This window comes from Podarcis raffonei, chromosome 16 (genome assembly GCF_027172205.1).
Source record: "Podarcis raffonei isolate rPodRaf1 chromosome 16, rPodRaf1.pri, whole genome shotgun sequence".
In the NCBI taxonomy this organism is placed as follows: domain Eukaryota; kingdom Metazoa; phylum Chordata; class Lepidosauria; order Squamata; family Lacertidae; genus Podarcis; species Podarcis raffonei.
In genome coordinates, this window is record NC_070617.1 from 17610669 (window position 1) to 17629631 (window position 18963).

Here is an 18963-nt window from a genome sequence, read left to right on the forward strand (position 1 = left end):
TGTTCCCACAGGGGCCCCTGAGATGCCTCAGTGGGAAACAGGGACCCAGACACAAGCGCACTCTCCGCTTGCGGGGCTTCCAGCAGCTAATATTCAGAAGCGCCTCCTCAATGAATGAACCCAGTCCTCTATTAATAGAACCATTAATATTAATTAATAAATAATCTATTAATAACAATCTATTAATAATAGCCACTCAAGCTGGTGGCCATCACCACCTCCTGCAGGAGTTCCAAAGTTTAACTATGTGCTGAGTGAAGTTCTTTCTTTTATCTGTACTTCATCTTCCACCATTCAGCTTCATTGGACCTCCACTAGTTCTAGTGTCATGAAAGAGGGAAATTACAAAAAAGGATGCACTTTCTCCAGGTACACTCAGAAAACGAAAGGTGGGGGGCTGCACTTAAACAACACACCTGCTGCAATTCCAGCCAAACACACCACATGCATTGTTTTTTCTTAACTAACCTGTGCCATCATCTAAAATGGGAGGCTATGGAAGCCGGGCGGGGGGGAGACAACGGCCATCAAGGAATCCTCTTGGGGTGGCTACTGGATGTGGGATCGGGGACACTGTGTTTTGGCATTTCTATTCATCCCTCACTGGCAAATTCCAGGTGGTGGTACTTTGCGAATTATTGCTCTGCTTCATGACATTTATGCTAGGCTGTATCACATAGATCAGTGTTGTCCTCCTCCGCTGAATGCTGTATACTGAATGCTCTATACTCCACCCATGTATACTGAAGACACCCATCTCTTAGTTCCTTTTTTCATCAAATTCGGGGAATGCTGTTGGAAATTATGAACCAATGCTCAGCCAATAAGGTGAAACTCAGCCATGATAAGATGGAGATGCTGTGGGCAGCTGCTTTGTCCGATTTAGGAAACAGCTGTGCAGCATGTTCTGGATGGTGTTTCATCCAGACTTGCCCTTGTCCATGCTATTAAGACTCTTTCTACAGACCCCGGTAGCCTTGTTGGCACAAAGCACCTTTCAGCAGCTTAGGTTGGTGTGCCAACTATGGACTATCCCAGATGAAGATAGCCTCCCATAGTATCCATGCTTGGAAACATGCTTTGTCTACTGCAACGTATCCAATGTGGGACTGCCCTTGAAGACTATGCTGAAATTGTAAGTTAAAACAAAAAGTAGCGGTGAGGCCTTTGGGACTTGCTGCATCAAATGCATCACATCGGCCCTGAAAGGGTGCCACTGGAGGATGGAAAGACGTATGTGGGTGCAGAAGCCTCTGACCTGTATGTGGCTGGAATGGAAAGGTAAGAATCATGTCCATTTCCCCAACCCTATTTTGGCATGTGGCCTTTGGGCTGAGAAAGTTCCATATCCCGACATTAAAGGAGCTCGGGTGGTACTGCTGGGAAAATCCCCACCCACAAGCTGCCAATCAGACAATTCTGGAGCCAATGGGCCTAGAGATGTCTGTTATCTCAGTGCTTCTGGCATTCCTATGATTTGCATCTCACTCATTTCCTTGGAGCAGGAAGAGCTCTCCAGTTGCCTCCAGGGGTGGGAAACCTCTGGTTCTCCAAATGTTGCTGGACTCCAGCTCCCGGCAGCCAGCATGGCCAATGGTTGGAGGTTATTATGGAAGTTTGGAGTCCAACTTCAAACATCGGCTTGTTACAGCAGACAGTGGTTAAGATTAACCACTGTTTAAGGTTTGAGCATGGGTCACTTCGTGTTTTCTTTTTTTTTTTATCAATACGTTTTTATTCAAATTTATGTAAATAAACAGTTGCTTATAAGTATAAGGTACACAAATAAACATACCAGTAAATATTACAATATATATATAGGTGTACATATATTTCATTTACATAGTTTATTATATCCCTTCCTTAAACAAAACAACAACAAAAAAAAACAAAAAAAAAACCTTTTGGCTCTACCAAGCCTTGGACTCCCCTCTACCCTTTTGGTAAGTATCAAAAAAAAATTCTGTAATCACGTATTTTATTTTTAATCTTATATATTAACTGCTGTTAGTGTTGCTCCATCCCCGCTAATGTCATCTACAAATTATTTCCAATGTATTTCCAGTATTTATTCCAGTTTTTATGAAATTCCTGTTCATAAAACAGGAACAGGAACAGGGTCACTTCGTGTTTTCTTCTAAGCGCTGTTACAGGCTGAAGGCTTAATTTCAGGTTTTCCAATGACTTTCTGCTTGTGGTTTTATGGTTGTGAACCACTTAAAGAGATTTTGTTATATTAAGCGCCATACAAGTTATTAAAATGAATGAAATTAGTCCAGATGTTCTACCATCCCCATTGTACAAGAAATTAAAATATCAATGCTTTCAATCCTGACCTTGCAGGGAGAACATTAACAAAAATGACTTGGTTGAGCAATTTGCATTTCAAATGCATCCAGTCTCAAATACCTTCCACATACCCCCCCCCCCTAAAACCATCATGAACTTAAGATGCCCACATTTGAAGCGCTGGGTTCATTTCCATGTGTATATTTATTTTTTGCTCCCTCCTATTGATTTCTGAACAGCAGAATGTACATTACACAAAACCAAAAACCTTTATTAAATTAAAAAGAAAGAAAGAAATAGTTTTCCCAGTACTCTGCATGCCACAAATCTCATTACAGACGGAAAAGATGCTAGCGTTTACGGTAAGGGCACTAAAACAAGGATATAAATTACAACATGAAGGAAAATATATATTTATATAAAGTGTGCCCATACATTTCTCTAACTTCACCGCCCCTCCTTTACCTTACTCCCTCAGTTTTCTTGAAAGTCATGAAGATAGCTTTAGGAACAACCTGGAGAGCCAGCATGGTATAGTGGTTAGAGTATTGGACTAGGACCTGGTCCCAATTTCAGCTATGCAGCTTGCTGGGTGACCCAGGAACAGTCACTGCCTCTGAGCCTGACTTACCTCACAGGGTTGTTGTGAGGATAAGATATGGTAGAGTTGCCATATCTTGAAGAGCAAAAAAGAGGACAGCCCAAGCTGCTGCCAGCCTGAGCCTGAAAAACCCAGTCATTTCCTTTAAAATGTAAAAATCTGTCCAGATGGGGACTTTGGGCCCAAAAAAGAGGGCATTGTCCACGTTTTCCCGGACGTATGGCAACCCTGAGATATGGAGGAGGAGAAAATCCGTAGGGTTTTGCTCTCAAATCACCACTGGATTTCTCTCACACATAAGTGGAAATGGTGCAAAAAGTCGCATTAGGAGTGGGATTCATGCAGGCCAGATTCTTGCAGGTTTTAAGTTATCATAAAAGTGAATCACAGAAACCTGGCAGATTCAGAAATCAGATCTGGCAGGGGAAAAGGGGAAGCACCCCCCGCCCCATGCTGAACTATAGCCAGTCAAGTACATGCAGAGGTCAATGGGCAATTGCTATCAGGATCAGGACTGGATCAGTCTGGAGTGCTGAACCAGCGTGGGTTAGGGGTTAAAGTGTGGAGCCAGGACTTTAGAGACCAGAGTTCAGTTCCCAGCTCAGCCCCAAATCTTGCTGGGTGAGCCATGGGCCAGTATTAATCTCTCAGCCTAACCTACCTCAGAAGGTGTTTGTGAGGATAAAATGGGGAGGGGGAGAATTACACAGGCCATCTGGTACCGCTAGGAAGAAAGGATATAAATGTCAAAAACCCAAACCCTCAAATCACCCATAATGGGATGGTTTTGTTCTTGTTTCCTACTTTGCCCAAGCGTATGCCTTTCAAAATGCAATTAGCCCAATGGGGGATGCTGGAATTGTGATGGTTGCCTCCTTGCTAGTATGTTAGCCGTCTGATCAGTAAAATCACATTCCAGTGGGCTTCTCTGGGGTCTGAAAACCAAGGCTGCCAATTTGGACTGGGCCACTTCTTTCCCCCACACTGGTTCTGCTCAGGGAGGTCAATATTTCCAGAATCAAAATCAGCAGTCCTCATTCTCTTTATTTTCAAGGTTTTGGAGCTGAAACGTTAAAGTTGTGGGCTGGCAGTCTCCTGAGATGGAAACCTCAGATAGCATCAGTAATGGTATCTGACAGACCATGAGGGTGGGGTGGAAGGGAGGGGGCAGAGAGAATTTCCCAGTAGCCACTAATGGCCAAAAGCCTGGGAACATGAATTCCCTCAGATCCTGACCATGCCTGTGTCCTGCTCCCTGGGAGCTTCTCACCACCCCCTTGACCCAAGGAAGCACAATTTTATTATTTATTATTTTTATTTCAGGCATCTGTATGCCAAATAACCAAGTTCTCAGGGTGGCTTAGGCCGAGATTAACATCAGAGTTACAATATATGAAATAAAACAGGTCAACAATCTCTTATATACCCAACCGGGAGGGGAAAAGAGATTCCTCCCTTCTCCCAAACTCTACCCCCGCCTTTCCTTTTCTGTGCAAAGCAAAAGAAGCCCAGAGACACTGAAAAGGTTGCCGACTTTCACTCTTTTGCCTCAGTTCCTGTGGTGGTAACAACAGGCAGATGTGGCGAGACCATTTATTTCTTTATTTATTGCACTTATTTCCCACCTTTTCACCATGGAGTTCAAGGTGGCACACATTGTTCTCCCTCTCCTCAATTAATCCCGACACCAACCCTGTGAAGTAGGTTAGGCAGAGAGGCCATGACTGGCCCCAAGTCACATCCAGTGAGCTTCACAGCCAAATGGGTATTTGAACCCTGGTCTCTCAGATCGTAGTCTGAAACTCTAACCACTACACCACACTGACTCTATCAGTGAGGCTTTTTCCTGGCATGGAAGCGAAGTAATGAGAACAAGTTCCTCCCACTTAATTCTGGGGAGCAGCTGTCGGGAACAGCACAAGACAGAAGTGGGGAACCACAGACTTGGGAGGCAAATGTGCCCCCCAGGTATCCTTCTCTGGCCCTCACAACTTTCCCCATGCTACACCCCTGACCGGACCTGATTCACCCCCTCCTCAGGTGTTTTTTCCCCTTGTTGCATCATCCCCTGAGCTCTGGATAATGCCTCTTGCTTCCTTGGATGGAAGATAGGGAGGGGCCTGCAGATGTGGGCAGAAACTAGCCTGCTAGCAGAGGCAGATTTAGGGGAGCACGGCCAGTTTTGTCGCACTGGGGTCCTTGGAAGGTTGCCCAGAAGAGAATGTGGCCCTAGGGCTGAAATAAAAGTTCCCCAACCCCAGCATAGGAGCAGGGCTAGCAAAATGAATGGGCAGCTCTGGATGCTTGAGCTAAATTGCAGAAAAACCAGAAGCTAACAACTCAGGTGGAACTTTCCCTCCTACTAAAACGGGGGTGAAAGCACAAGAAACCTCTCCTCAGGCCAATGAGAGTTATAGTTCAAAACTGCTAGGGGGCACCAGGTTGGTGAAGGCTGAATGAAGACACTCATTCTCTTGAGTTCTGTGGTTCTCCTCTGTGAGGCCCGTGGGCTGGCCAGCCCTTGCTTGAACCAGTCTGCAGTCCCTTCTCCGCCTGTCCCTTCTCAAAAGAGGAATCGGTCCATACCTAAAAATACAGGCCAGGAACTGGTCCTTCACCCTCAGTCCATCTCCTAAGGGATGATTCCCTTTGAAGCCTGTTCTTTGTGGGTGGACCACCGGCCTTGAGTGGCTCCAGACTGTGGCCCAGCCTAAGTAGAGCATGCCACAAGGTGTCAATGACATGCTTCTGCTCAATTTGGCCAGGGGAGCAGCTGGCACAAGTGGGTGGGCTCTTGTCAGCAAAAGCTCTTGGCACAGTAAATCAGTTGGCCTTTCAGGTACCCAAAGACCCTTTGTTGCCATGTTCCCCTTCCATCTGGCGTTGAGCAGAACTGTGTGTGTGTGTGTGTGTGTGTGTGTGTGTGTGTGTGTGTAATTACCAAAAAAGAAGAAGAAAAAGCATTAGCAATGGAAAATGCCTTTGCCATCAGCCTGCATCAGAGCCTGGAGCGTGAGGCACCCAATTCCTACAGACAACAGGAGCTGCAAAAGTTTTCCCGGCCCTTCTGGAACAACCAAGTAATCTCCTTAGCGCTAATCGATAAGGCATGGCCAGGGTGAAGTGCCAGCCCTAATCTTACTTGTCAAACAGAAGGTGGCAAAGATTTAACCCCGCCTGGCCTTTTGTGCGTCTTGTTTATGTGACACGTTCAGCTTTTATTTTATTTTTTATTTACAACTTGGGGGGAAGAAGACGGTTGCCTTTCGCAGCAAGCAGTTCCAATGAAAAGGCTTGATTTAACAGCAAACCATGCAAGTATGCTCTCCCTCCCCGCAAAAACAACAGACACACGCGTGCACACACACAGCCTAATGCACTCAAGCTAACCAAGGTCACACCAGGTCAGCTGTTCCCTTCGTGGAGGATAGAAGAGGGTTGGCAACGGGTGGCAGGAATTAAAGCGACACGGCCGCCACAGCAGCTTGCACCACCACCACTCCTCAGTATCCCCATCTTTCCACGCTGGACTAACTTGGCCGGTCACGCATCACCAACAAACACAACAGATTTGCATAAAATATGCACAGGCTAATTTATCATGCACTGCTGCAGATTTAGGCTGTGTACATACACAATGTACCTTTGGAGCACATTCGAATCACATTCTTTCCCTCAAAAATTATGCGCTCTTAAGGTACAGTGTGTCTACACAGCCTCAGAAATAACTGCTCTTGTTTAAATAGAGACACATCTCACGGTATGGAGAAAGAGTGATCAGGAGAGTTGTATGCAGGCCCTCCGTCTGCTGTCCGGGAGGTGTTCATTATGATGATAAGTTATTTATATGCCACATAATGAGCCAAAATGGTTTACAAATGAGTGAGTGTGTGTGTGACACAAAAAATATAAACATCCATTAAAAAAAAACCTGTTGATGGACAATTTCAACATCCCGCTCTCCCTTCTTAGGGTTTAATCAAATGTGGAGCAGAATCAGTCCTTCCAAAGAGAGGACTCTCCCTCCCCATTCAACATGCCAGATGCTACAAGCCAAAGGCAATTTTGTTCAGAGCCAGTAGTCTAAACAGAAAAATGAGTCTAATTTGATAACCATTTCATTTCTGTAAATATACCGTCAGGGTTCAAATAATACTTATGGTATTGATTACATTGCTATTCAAACTCTCCTCCAAGGAGCTTACGGCTTCTCTCCCCGCCCTGCTTCCACTCCGTTTTATCCTCACAACAACCCTGTGAGGTAGGTTAAGGCTGAGGTATATAACTGGCTACCTAAAGTCATACAGTGAGCTTTCATGGTTGTTAAGATTTCAGCCTAGGTCTCTAGCCCATCAGTTTCAACACTACACCACACTGGCTTGTGGTAGCCCAAGGGAAGGGAAGGCCAAGTGGAACACACCCCTGGACTCCACAATACTATTATAACAACCTCCCTCAGGTTCAAATGCAGCTTGCTATGTGACACAGCAGAAGCACTCAAATAAAGTAAGCCCAAAGTCCTTCTGGATTCAACAAATTGTTTTTCACAATTCTTTGAATCCAGGACATGGTCTGTAATGTTTATTCAAAACTGGCAAACGTGCAAGGGACAAAGAAAGGGGACAACTTTCCAAAAGTTTGCCATTCTTTCCTTAGGATGAGACCAAGGCAGGCCCATCTAGTCCCTCACCCTGTTCTCCTCAGTGACAGCCACCAAACACATGCCTCCTGGAAGCCCACAAGCATGGCATTAAGGCAACAGCTCTCCCCAGCATCTGGCACTCAGTGACAAACAGCCTGTGGATATGGAGGGTCCTACAGCTCAGCCTTCGCCAACCTGGCTCCCCTCAAGATGTGACAGCCTACAACTCCCATCAGCCCCAGTCAGCTAGGGGCCAATGGGAAGACAGCTGTGCTCACTGGAGGTGACAGATATTGTAGGCCAAAATATCTGGTGGGCAAAGGCTGCTAAAACCCATCATGCTATCACCACCAGATGAACCACATTTCTCTTTCCTGAAAGTTACTAGTCCCTTTTTAAAAAATAGATTTTAGTTGCTTTTGCGACAAAAACAAAACAAAGTATAGCATCATAAACATACATGCAGCATACAGTTATGAGCATCGGTTAGATCTCTGATGCATAGTGGACCTGCAACTTACACAAGGGTTCACACGAAAAGGTAGAATCACATAAAGTTAGGACGTTCCCAGAACTGTTGCCTGCACAACCATCCCTACCTATCCAGAGCTCTGGGACGGTCATAAGAGGTCTCAGATTGCCCCTTCTGACTCCCCCACCTCCATTTATTTATTTTCTTGCCACCTGCGCAAAGCTGCAATCACATAAGTAAATTACATGTGAGTTGCGAGTCTACTGTACTGTACTGTAAAACATTTACTCTACTTTACTTATGACTGGAATTCTCTCTCTCTCTCTCTCTCTCTCTTTGTCTACAGTGTCATCTTATGTCACTCCACAGAAGGCCACATGTGGCCAGTGATGTTCCTTTTCTGCCATGTATTTAATAAAGAGATCCCATGCCGCTTGAAACTCTCCTTCTGTCTTCTAAAGATTGCTCCTGTATTTCACCTTTTGCATCAGTTTTTCCATCAATGGAACTGCCCGAGTTTGTTGGAACCATTCCGACAGCAAGTTGTCTCCTAAATCCTCCCACTTTTGCTGCCGATAGTAAGTGTCTTATTCACAATATTCTGATTTGCAGCTAACAATGCCATCCTGGAATCTATTTTCTGACCGATCTTAAGTCCCATTTCATAAAATGCCCGCCCCCCCAGACTGCTGTATCTTCTCACATGGCCACCATATCTAAGCTACTACAACCTTATGACCCTGAATTCCATAAATTCATGTTCCGTGTGAAGGAAAGGTTCCTGCAGTCAGTTCTAAATATACTGCAAACCATATTTCACTGAATAAGTCCCTCACCCCACTTGTCCAGGTTCTTGAATTATAAAAAAAAGACTATCCACTTTCTCCACACCATGGCATAATATGTAAACCACTTAGAGTTTTTACGTTGATTAAGCACTATACAAATCTTGTTAAATAAGGAAAAAAACTTCTATCATACCCCCCTCCTACTTACTTACTCTTTTAAAAAACTAAATAACCCCCAAAATTATCATCTTTCCTCCTAGCATATTCAGTCCAACCCCTTTATAATTTAGGATGCCTTTTTTTTTTGCATCTTTTTCTGGCTCCACAACATCCCTTTTTGAAATGTGGTGAACAGAACTGTCCAGGTGTGGTCACACCACAGATCTTAATAAAAGACAAAAGAATGTGATTTTTCATGCAGCGCACAGCTAAACTATGGAACTCTCTCCCACAGGAGGCAATGATGGCCACCAACTTGGATGGCTTTAAAAAAAAGGATTTGACAAAGTCATGGAGGAGAAGGCTATCAATAACTATGAGTCATGATGGCTATGCTCTGCCTCAGCAGTTGGAGGGAGTAATGCTTCTGAATACCAGTCGCTGGAAACCACTGGGGTGGGGGAAATGCTGTTGTGCTCAGGTCCCGCTTGTGGGTTTCACATTGGTGCATCTGGTTGGCTAGTGTGTGAACAGGACACTGGACTAGGCGGGTCCTTAGCCCAACTATGGAGGCTCATCTTATGTTCTTAATAAGACACCTTTTTCATTTTCAAGTCCATAGGGGTCAGCAAACTTTTTCCGCAGGGGGCCAGTCCACTGTCCCTCAGACCATGTGGTGGGCCGGACTATATTTTAAAGGGGGGGGGGAATGAACGAATTCCTATGCCCCACAAATAACCCAGAGATGCATTTTAAATAAAAGGGCACATTCTACTCATGTAAAAACACGCTGATTCCCAGACTGTCTGCGGGCTAGATTTAGAAGGCGATTGGGCCGGATCTGGCCTCCAGGCCTTAGTTTGCCTACCCATGCCATAGAAGAAGAAATTATAGAATAACATGAATGTAGCAATCCGCAAGCGGTGCGCAATGTACAATGGCGCGGAAAGCTTCAGTCAGCAATCTGTGCTAAAAGGGGTGGAGGGTGGGACAAGTGTGGCCCTATTTGGAGGGGGTGTCAGATCAGGAGGGGCAGAGGTAGTTGCAACAATCATAATAACATGAACAGGATGCAGCAGCAGCGTTTTCGTGTGTGTGTGTGTGTGTGTGTGTGTGTGTGTGTGTGTGTGTGTTGCAATAGCATCCAGGCTCACCCTAGGCCTGCCAATCCACAGAGCAATGTGACTGTTAGAACCACGAGTTTCAGTCTCACTGATCAACTTCCTTCTTGCACAGGGAGAGACAGAAGTGAAACCAACAGATGGATTAATGTTGGAAGGGCAAGAGGTAAAAACAATGTTTGTGTGTATGCGCTTTGCGGGTGGGTTGAAGAGAACGAACACCCCTCAGAGTGGCCACAAACATTAGTGGTCAGGGCGTTATTGATAGATTTAAGAGCCTTGTTGTAATACTGCATGCGGGGGGTGGGGAGCCAAAATCTCCTTTTCTGTATCACAATTAAAAAAGCATAGGAGCTCAATCCTCTACGAAGCATCTGGTCACTCTGCTGGCACAGGCAGAAAGGACTTGTCAAGAAAGACTTCAGCGACCTGGTCAAAAGTTAAAATGAACCAAATCACGTTTTGTTGTGTGTGGTGTAGTGGTTAAGAGCGGTAGACTGGTAATCTGGTGAACCGGGTTCGCTTCCCCGCTCCTCCACATGCAGCTGCTGGGTGACCTTGGGCTAGTCACACTTCTTTGAAGTCTCTCAGCCCCACTCACCTCACAGAGTGTTTGTTGTGGGGCCTCAAGGGGAGTGAAAGGCGGGATATCAAATCCAAACTCCTCTTCTTCTTCTTGTTGTAGGTCAGAGTCCTGGACCCAGGTCACCAAAAGTTGACAACCTGTGCAGTTCATATGTTTTTATGTATGGATTGCCCCTCATGTGAAATATGAGGGCGGCGTATACAGCACATCTTTGAGACACCTGAAGCAGGTTAATAGCCAAGATGCCTGCCCAAACTCTGCAGGAGAGTGTTTCTCTGCATAGGGCTGGCGACACTCAATGCCCAATTTCTAGTTCACTCAATGCCCAATTTCTAGTTGAAGTTAGTGGGGTTCCTGAAACATGGGGGGGGGGGCAACTAACAGCACTTCCCCCAGGAGATGTCAGTGATCAAGCTGGGATATAAGAGCTTACTTAGGCAGTCCTTAATGGACCCCAGATTTAATCTGTTTGTGGCTTTCTATATCATTATAAAAACCCTGAACCTGGCCACATAGCATATGGGCAGATATTTCTGCAGAGGTGTCATATGCTGTCAGTTGTCCGCTCTAAAGACAAAGATGAATCCAGGAGTACCCCCAAGCTACATATCTACTCCTTCAGAGGTAGTGCAACCCTGTGTCTGGAACAGGCAATTGGCCCATCTTCTGGACACAGGAGCTATCTACCCACCTTCCCTGGATTGTAGCTCAAGCAACTTTGCATTCCTGAAAAGAGCGTAAGAAGAGCCCAAGGCCTGAGGTAAACAGGGATCTTTCCTTTGCAAAAGGGAATACCTGATCAAATCGGCACACACAGCACAGTTCTTGTTTGAAGTTCACTATCTAGTTCTGCCCCCCCCAACCTCGCACCGCGAAAGAAAACTGGGTTGTAAAAGGATGTTTTTCACCCAGGGCTTGGGTTTAGGATGAACAGGGGGTGCCCCTCAGCCTAGTAAACAACAGAGGACCTGCATGTACAGAAACAGCCACGTCAGACAGATGGGGCCTGGGGTGCATTCCCCACTTGGAGCAGACACTTTTGCCCTTCCCAGGCCAACCTTCTGACCTTCAAGTACTAGATCACACCTAAGCCTAGTTCACATCCCCTGGCGCCAGTCCCAGCAAGCACCTTAGGCTGGAAGGCACCCGTCCCCAGCTCCAGATTTGGTTACAGACGTTATTGTCATCATCCCCCTCGCCACTGCCACCTCCCGAGCCTGTCCCTGGCAGCATCAGAGGTGGCGAAGGCAGCCTCGCTCACTCGCCAACTGCGCTCACGTTCCTGCCTGCCAAGTCTCCGCGCTGCCCTCCCGAATTCTCATCTCATTTCTGACCTACTTAACAGCAAAGATTGCAACGGCATTAATGATTTAGAAGCCTCCGGCTAAGCGCATGCCAAGGTAGGCTGCGGCGTTATATAATACTGTCGTTATCTGCCACGCAATGGCACCTACGAGGAGGGAGCTGAGCTGAGCACCCGCTGGATTTACAGGTCTTTGGTTGCTGGTCTGGAACAGGCTTGCCTTACAGATGGCCAATTCCCACGTAGGCGGAGGTGTCACTTCTCACATATCACAGAGTGAACCTCTTCCCCCACCCTAGGCCACTGAACACACTGCAAGCAAACAGACAAGAACAGTGTGTGTGTGTGTGTGTGTGTGTGTGTGTGTGTGTGTAAAAATATCCTAGGAGGTTTGAAGGCATGGGAAGGAAGCCCTCTCCCATTTAGAAGGTGGGTGTGGGAGGTAGCAGGTAACCTCAAGTAAAGTTTTGTTTTCCAGATACCTGAGAGCAAAGCTGCAAAATCGATATCATGAACTTGCTCTGCATAACAAGCTGGATTTAGCAAATTACAAGTTATGTATATTTATTTAGCTTCCATCATGTATCATGTTTGATAGGAGGGGGTCCAGCAAAGAATTATGTCTTCTGTCCCGTTCTGCCAATGCTAGCATCCCTACTTTGGCTTCAGAGAACACAGAAGGTGCTGCTCATATGTTTTTTGAAACAGAATTCTAGCAGCATCCATGAGGGCTAAAACCTTGCTTGGGTTCTTTCAAACGAAAGGCATGATTCTCAAGCTGCTGAACTGGGAAGCTATTGCAAGAAAAGGAATAGAGGTCAAACTGAACAAGACCTGACAAACACCACCACCACAAAAAAAACAACAACCAGAAATGGGAGGTATTATTTTGGGAAGGAAAGCTGTGTATTGACGCTGGTCTCCCCCTCCCTGCTCCTTTCAAAGCGGGAGAGAAACCCAGCAGGTTGGAGATAGCATCCAGAGATGGTCAAAAGGGGCTCAGGAAGTAATGATCAAGCTATAGATCTTTCCTTCCTTCTCTGGCTCACCTACACAGAAACACACACTTGCCCTTCACATGAGTCAGCAACTTTAAAGAAACACTTCAGGCAGCAAGCCCCCACGCCTCCTGCGCAAACACCCTGCTCCCAGGTTGAGTGACAGCTGGGCCTGTCATCATCCCCATGGAAACCAAACACACACATACAGAGAGCTCCCCAAAAACTGTTTGAAGCAGAACCTCTCCTGGCTGGGGGGCAAAACACACAAGTTCAAGTCCCTCTCCTCCAAAGTCTTTGAAAACTGCCAGGAGGGGCAAACTGCTGGATGAGGTTGGAGGGAAAGCAGAAGGGTAGACATAGCCAAAAGGAGGCCACTCCAAGTGGCTTACGTATGAACACAAAATGTGTCCTGCTAAATCGGGCCAAAGGCCCACTGAGCGCAGCATCCTTTTCTCACAGCGGCAAATCTAAATGCCTCTTCTGGGCAGCTCATCATTCAGGCCAGAGACTGAGATCCACCTTCTGGCGGTTCCCTTGTTGCAAAATGTGGTTACAGGAAACCAGACAGAGGGCCTTCTCGGTAGTTGCGCCCACCCTGTGGGATGCCCTCCCATCAGATGGCAAGGAAATAAACAACTATCTGACTTTTAGAAGGCAACTCTGAATAGGGAAGTTTTTCTATGTTTGATGTTTTACTGTGGTTTGATAACTGTTGAACGGCGCCAGAGTGGATGGGACTACCCAGTCAGATGGGCAGCATATAAATTTATATTATTATTACCCAAACAACTCCTCTCCCAAGGACTATAGTCACACTTTACATTTAAAGCACTATGATACTACTTGAAGTGGTCATGCCTTCTCCCAAAGAATTCTGGGAACTGTAGTTTGTTAAAGGTGCTGAGGGTGTCTAGGAGCTTCCTATCCCCCCCCCCCATACAAAGCTAGAGTGGCTTAAACAATCAATCCCTCTTCAAAGGGAACTCTGTGAATTATAGCTCCATGAAGGGACTAGAGGCCTCCCAATGACTCTCAGCACACTTAACAAACTACAGCTCCCAGGATTCTTTGGGGGAAGCTACTACTGTTTGCAGGGGAACCACAGTGCTTTAAATGTATGGTGTGAATGTGGCCAAGGTGTGATTCTCAGCAACTGAAATGCAAGATAGCCACTTCCTCCATGAATTTGCCTAATCCCCTTGTAAAGCTATCCAAGTTGGTGGCCATCATTGCCTCTTGTGGGAGGAGGTTCCGTAGGTGAGCTACGCGCTGGGTGAAGTTGCTCTTTCTTGTGTCTGCCTGCCATCCCCTCACATGCCCCATGCAGTGGTCATTTCACCTAACCCAGGATGTGTGTGTGTGTGGGGGGGGTTATTTGCTTTTAGTTTTAAAGGAAGGGTTTCAAAAGGTTAGGCGAAAAGGCCTTTGGAGGAGAGAGGCAGCAGCTGCTAGCATTCCTGGGGAGGGGAGCTGTGAACATGAGCTGGGTGGCTCTGAATCACCTCACAGCTTTTCTAACCACAGCCTATCCACATTGCCAGGGCCTGGCAGTCAGGCACACCTGCCAAGCCTTGCAATTGCTGCTGTGCTTAAGCCACAAAATGGAGCTGAAACAGTGGCACCAGAATTTTTGGGCAGGCACAGAAAGGGTAAACTATATTTCTGGGTGGGTGAGTTGTGTACCATATGTTAAAGCTTGGGTAGGCAAACTAGGGCCTGGGGGCCGGATCCGGCTCAATCGCCTTCTAAATCTGGCCCATGGATGGTCTGGGAATCTGCATGTTTTTACATGAGTAGAACGTGTGCTTTTATTTAAAATGCATCTCTGAGTTATTTGTGGGGCATAGGAATTTGTTCATCCCCCCCCCCAAAAAAATATAGTCCGGCCATCCACATGGTCTGAGGAACAGTGGACTGGCCCCCTGCTGAAAAAGTTTGCTGACCCCTGTGTTAAAGTAACAGTACACAAGTACAAACGGAAATTAATTTGCGTACGTCCAACTAACGTGTGACTGCTAACGCATGTGGGGGCCGGAAATGGAATCCCCGTGCAAAATGGTTGACGCCTGCATGTTAATGCCAAGAGTCCAGCAATGGGGGGCAAACTCCTTGTTTGGGGGGGCATTTACCTCCTGCCCTGCCTTTCGGTGCTGCCCATGAGCTGAGGGTGAGGAAATGTGGGGAACTGGCATGCGGGGAACTGGTACAACTAGCATTTGGGGGGCCACTCTAAATGGTCCCCTCCTCCCCAATTATGTACAAAACTTGTGCCAACATAACTGTTCCTACTATTCATACTTCCACAATATACTGGCCCCTGGAAAAAACAAGTGTCCTAAGCACCAGGTGCAGCAGTTACATTCAGAAGTGCAGGAACTTTCCAAGGCTGCATTCACACTGCAGTTCATTCCATTTCCCTAAATGCTAATTTCCACACCATATTTGGGCTTTCACAAGACACAAAAACCACTTCTGGAAAACTAACGGAATATAGTGCACGTTTACCACTCATTTCCATGTTATTTGGTCTGGGGGGGGGGTCTGTTTGCAGCCCACTTAAACTTGGAAAATCGAAGGGATAAAATGGTGAAATTTGGGGCAGTACAACAGCATACAGTTCTTTCCTGCTGTCTCCAGAGAATCGTAGAGTTGGAAGGTACCACCAAAGGTCATCTAGCCCAACCCCCTACAATGCAGGAATCTCAACATGACAGATGGCCATCCAACCTCTGCTTTAAAACCTCCAAGGAAGGAAAGCCCACCACCTCTGGTGGGGGAATCATGGGGGAACAGAAGCAGGCATGCGCAGAAAGGGTGCGGGAGTAGCGATGTTGTCCAAGGACATTCATTCTTGGATCTCAGCATGGTGTGAATGAAGTTTAGCGCATCACGCTGATATATCAGTCAGAAGTACAACTGGGGCCATGACTTTAAAGTTTTGCAGGGCTTCTGAAGGGAAAATGTTGATGGTCATTTCTATAACTTCCCTCAACCTGCTTTGGAATCCAACACGGGAGGGGCTATTCTGGAGTAAAGGAATGTAGGATACCATGGGATCATTTCCAGGTGTCAGGATGTGGCTGTGAGCTTCGGTTTGATTCTTCGGTATCCTCAAGGGGCACACAGCTATATATTTGCCTGAGAGATTCCGCTCTTCAAACTATACTTCCTAGAGCCCTGGCATAGCCAGTTTTCCCTCTTGATCAAACCAGTGCAATAGCTCAATGGTAGAGGGTCTGCTATGTGTGCAGAAAATCGCAGGGGTTGATCCCTGGCATCTCCAGGTAGGGTTGAGAGAGACCCCTGCCTAAAACCCTGGAGAGACGCTGCCAGCAGTACTGAGCTAGATGGTTTGACTCAGTATAAGGGCAATTTCCTATATTCCTACATCTCCTGCCTCTGGGATCCAGCCCTAAACTACCAAGCCACACTCCCTTACCTGTCAGGAATCACCCTCTCATTCCCAGCCTCTGCTCCTTGCATCTGAGGGTCTGAGCTTCCAGAAACTTGGCAACCCTCCTTTACAGGAAATCAGCCTTCTCTAACTTGATGCCCTCCAGTGCTGGTTGGCACTGATGGGAACTGGAATCCAAAATATCAGTACAACTTCCACCGGTCCCAGCCATTTTTGGACTACAACTCCCATTAGCCCCGATACAACTCCCAGCCAGCATGTACATCTTTTGGCTGGGGCTGATGGGGTTGCCAGGTCGGAAGTATGCCAGATCCTGAGATTTCAGGGCCCAAACCTGAGAATTAAGAGGCCACCTTTAGTGATGTCATAGAGAGGGCTCTGGAGATGTTGGTTAATTGGGAGAGGGAAGCAGAGGAGGGTAGCACCCCCCCAAAAAAAATGTCTATGCTATAATTTGCAGCCAGCTCTTGCTGGGCTGAAGCTTGCAATCTGCATGTACAGTCTTAACGTGTTTTAGTTTATTTTTTATTTTTGTTAAAGGCACTCCTGCCCACCTGGAGATTAAAGCCCTCCAGCTGCCACCTGGAGGAGGCCAGGAAAACCTGGAGACTTCAGGTCAGACCTGGAGGTCTCACATCTCTAGCTGTCATCCAAAACATCTGGAGGGTACCAGGTTGGGAAAGACTTCAGTCAATAGAGAAGAGGGTGCAGGGAGGAGAAATACAGAATGAAGGCAGACAGTTTTCTTATGGACTTTGGATGAATGAGCCAAGATGGCAACATTCATAAAGTGCCAACCTGCAAACCTCAGAGAACTAGGTTTCTATCCTTGGGAGGGGAATGAACCTTTATCATGATGCTACCCCTCCAAAAAAAGCCTCTCCTTCCCAATTTGTTCAGTCCATGATAATCACATCAACCTGGGGGGCTCTATATGCCCATGATGTACATTGCTGTTAATGCCCTAAATGGAGCTACTACAACCCACGTCATTTATTTCAGTCTTTTCTGCCGTTGCTACATGACTATATTTATCCCTGTTTTCTCACGTTCAAGCCCTGCAAGGGAGGTGGGACAGTTATTTCCCCCAGATTCTGGATGACATCAAGCTTGCAAACAAAATTTGCCTCATTTGAGGGCGGGGGGCACAGCTCCGTGGCAAAGCCTGAGTCTTATATGGATACAGAAGGTGCCAATCCACAGCGTTCTCAGAGAAAATAATGCTAGGCTAGGATGTGCTTGCGGGAACAGCCTCCCCTTGAGACCTCAGAGAGCCAGAGGCAATAGAGGGCTAGAGATGCACCAATATTCTGATTCCGAGTAAGGCAGGTTCATATGTTCACTCATTGCTAGCAAGCTAACAGAGTGAACACCCTCATACATCCGGAAGGCCAATAGTTCGCCATCCCTGTGAAAAGGTGGATGGGGGAGGGGAATGCCTCCACTCAGGAGCGTCTTGCCCATAGAGGCCAGTGGCGCAGGGCACCAGGGCGCCATTCTGGAGAGCACCAGGGAAGTGGCGGAGGCTGGACCTGGTGCCTCCCAGAATCAGCTCGCTGCCCTCGCCCGCCTCCGCCATGCTGCGCCAAAGCAGCACTGCGCCCAGAGCCTCTGCCTGCCTTGGCCACCACGGCACGAAATGGCCAGCTGAGCTGGAAGCCACCGTGTCCAGCCTCTGCCTCTTCTCTGCCGGAGGAGGCAGCAAAAGGTTGGCAACTCTGGGAAACAGGGGTGGGGGGCGCCAGAGGGATCTTTGCACCACAGTGCCGGATATGCTTAAGACGGCCCTGCTTCCACCCCCTCCAAAATAACTGGGATGGTCTTCAGATGAGCATCAGGGCTCTGCTGAAAGGGCTAGTTGCCATCTGTGAAACTTTGGAGGAGGTGGAGATATTCCCCATCCTATAACCCACCAGCGCTTTCCCCCCAGAAAGTAGTTGCACTATGAGTCAACAGAACAAGCCCCTTCTCAACTCTTTCCCAAGTTGTCAGGCTGCCATACTTTGTCCCATAGAATTCAAAGGAAGCAAACCAGTCCCCATCTGCACAACCAGGCTCCTTCCATCTGTAGTTTACACCCATCCACCATCCTGGGGTTTGGTTAGAGTTGATCCTTGTGTATGTCAGAATGGAGGCTTTTAAGAGCGTAACAAGGAAGAGAATGAAAATGCTGCAAGCCAACTAAGAGTGACTCGTCTATAAAGAGAAGTTGCAGTGTTTGGGACTGGATCACGGCCATGGCCCAGCTGCCCCAGCATCATGCTCTCACAATGGCCACACAATGGAGCAACTCTCCCCTCCTGTGGTTTCCAGCAACTGGTATTCAGAGGCATGACTGCCTCCAAATGTGGAGGCAGAGCACAGACATTGTGGCTAGTAGCCATCAATAGACTTCTCCTCCATGAGTTTTTCTAATCTTCTTTTAAAGCCATCTGAGTTGGTGGCAAGCCATGCCTCCTGTGGGAGCGAGTTCCATGTGCTGCATAAAGTAGTACTTCCTTTTATCTCTCCTGGGTCTTCCAACATTCAGCTTCACTGGATGTTGGCCAGTTCTAGTGTTATGAGAGAGGGAGAAAAGAAACTCAT

General features: G+C 47.0%; 1 protein-coding gene across 6 annotated transcripts in view; it reads right to left on the reverse strand.

Moving 5' to 3' along the window:
- MEF2D (myocyte enhancer factor 2D) overlaps nucleotides 1-18963 on the reverse strand; it is a 141651-nt gene that overhangs the window by 91218 nt on the left and 31470 nt on the right. The gene's annotated exons all lie outside the window — the stretch shown is intronic.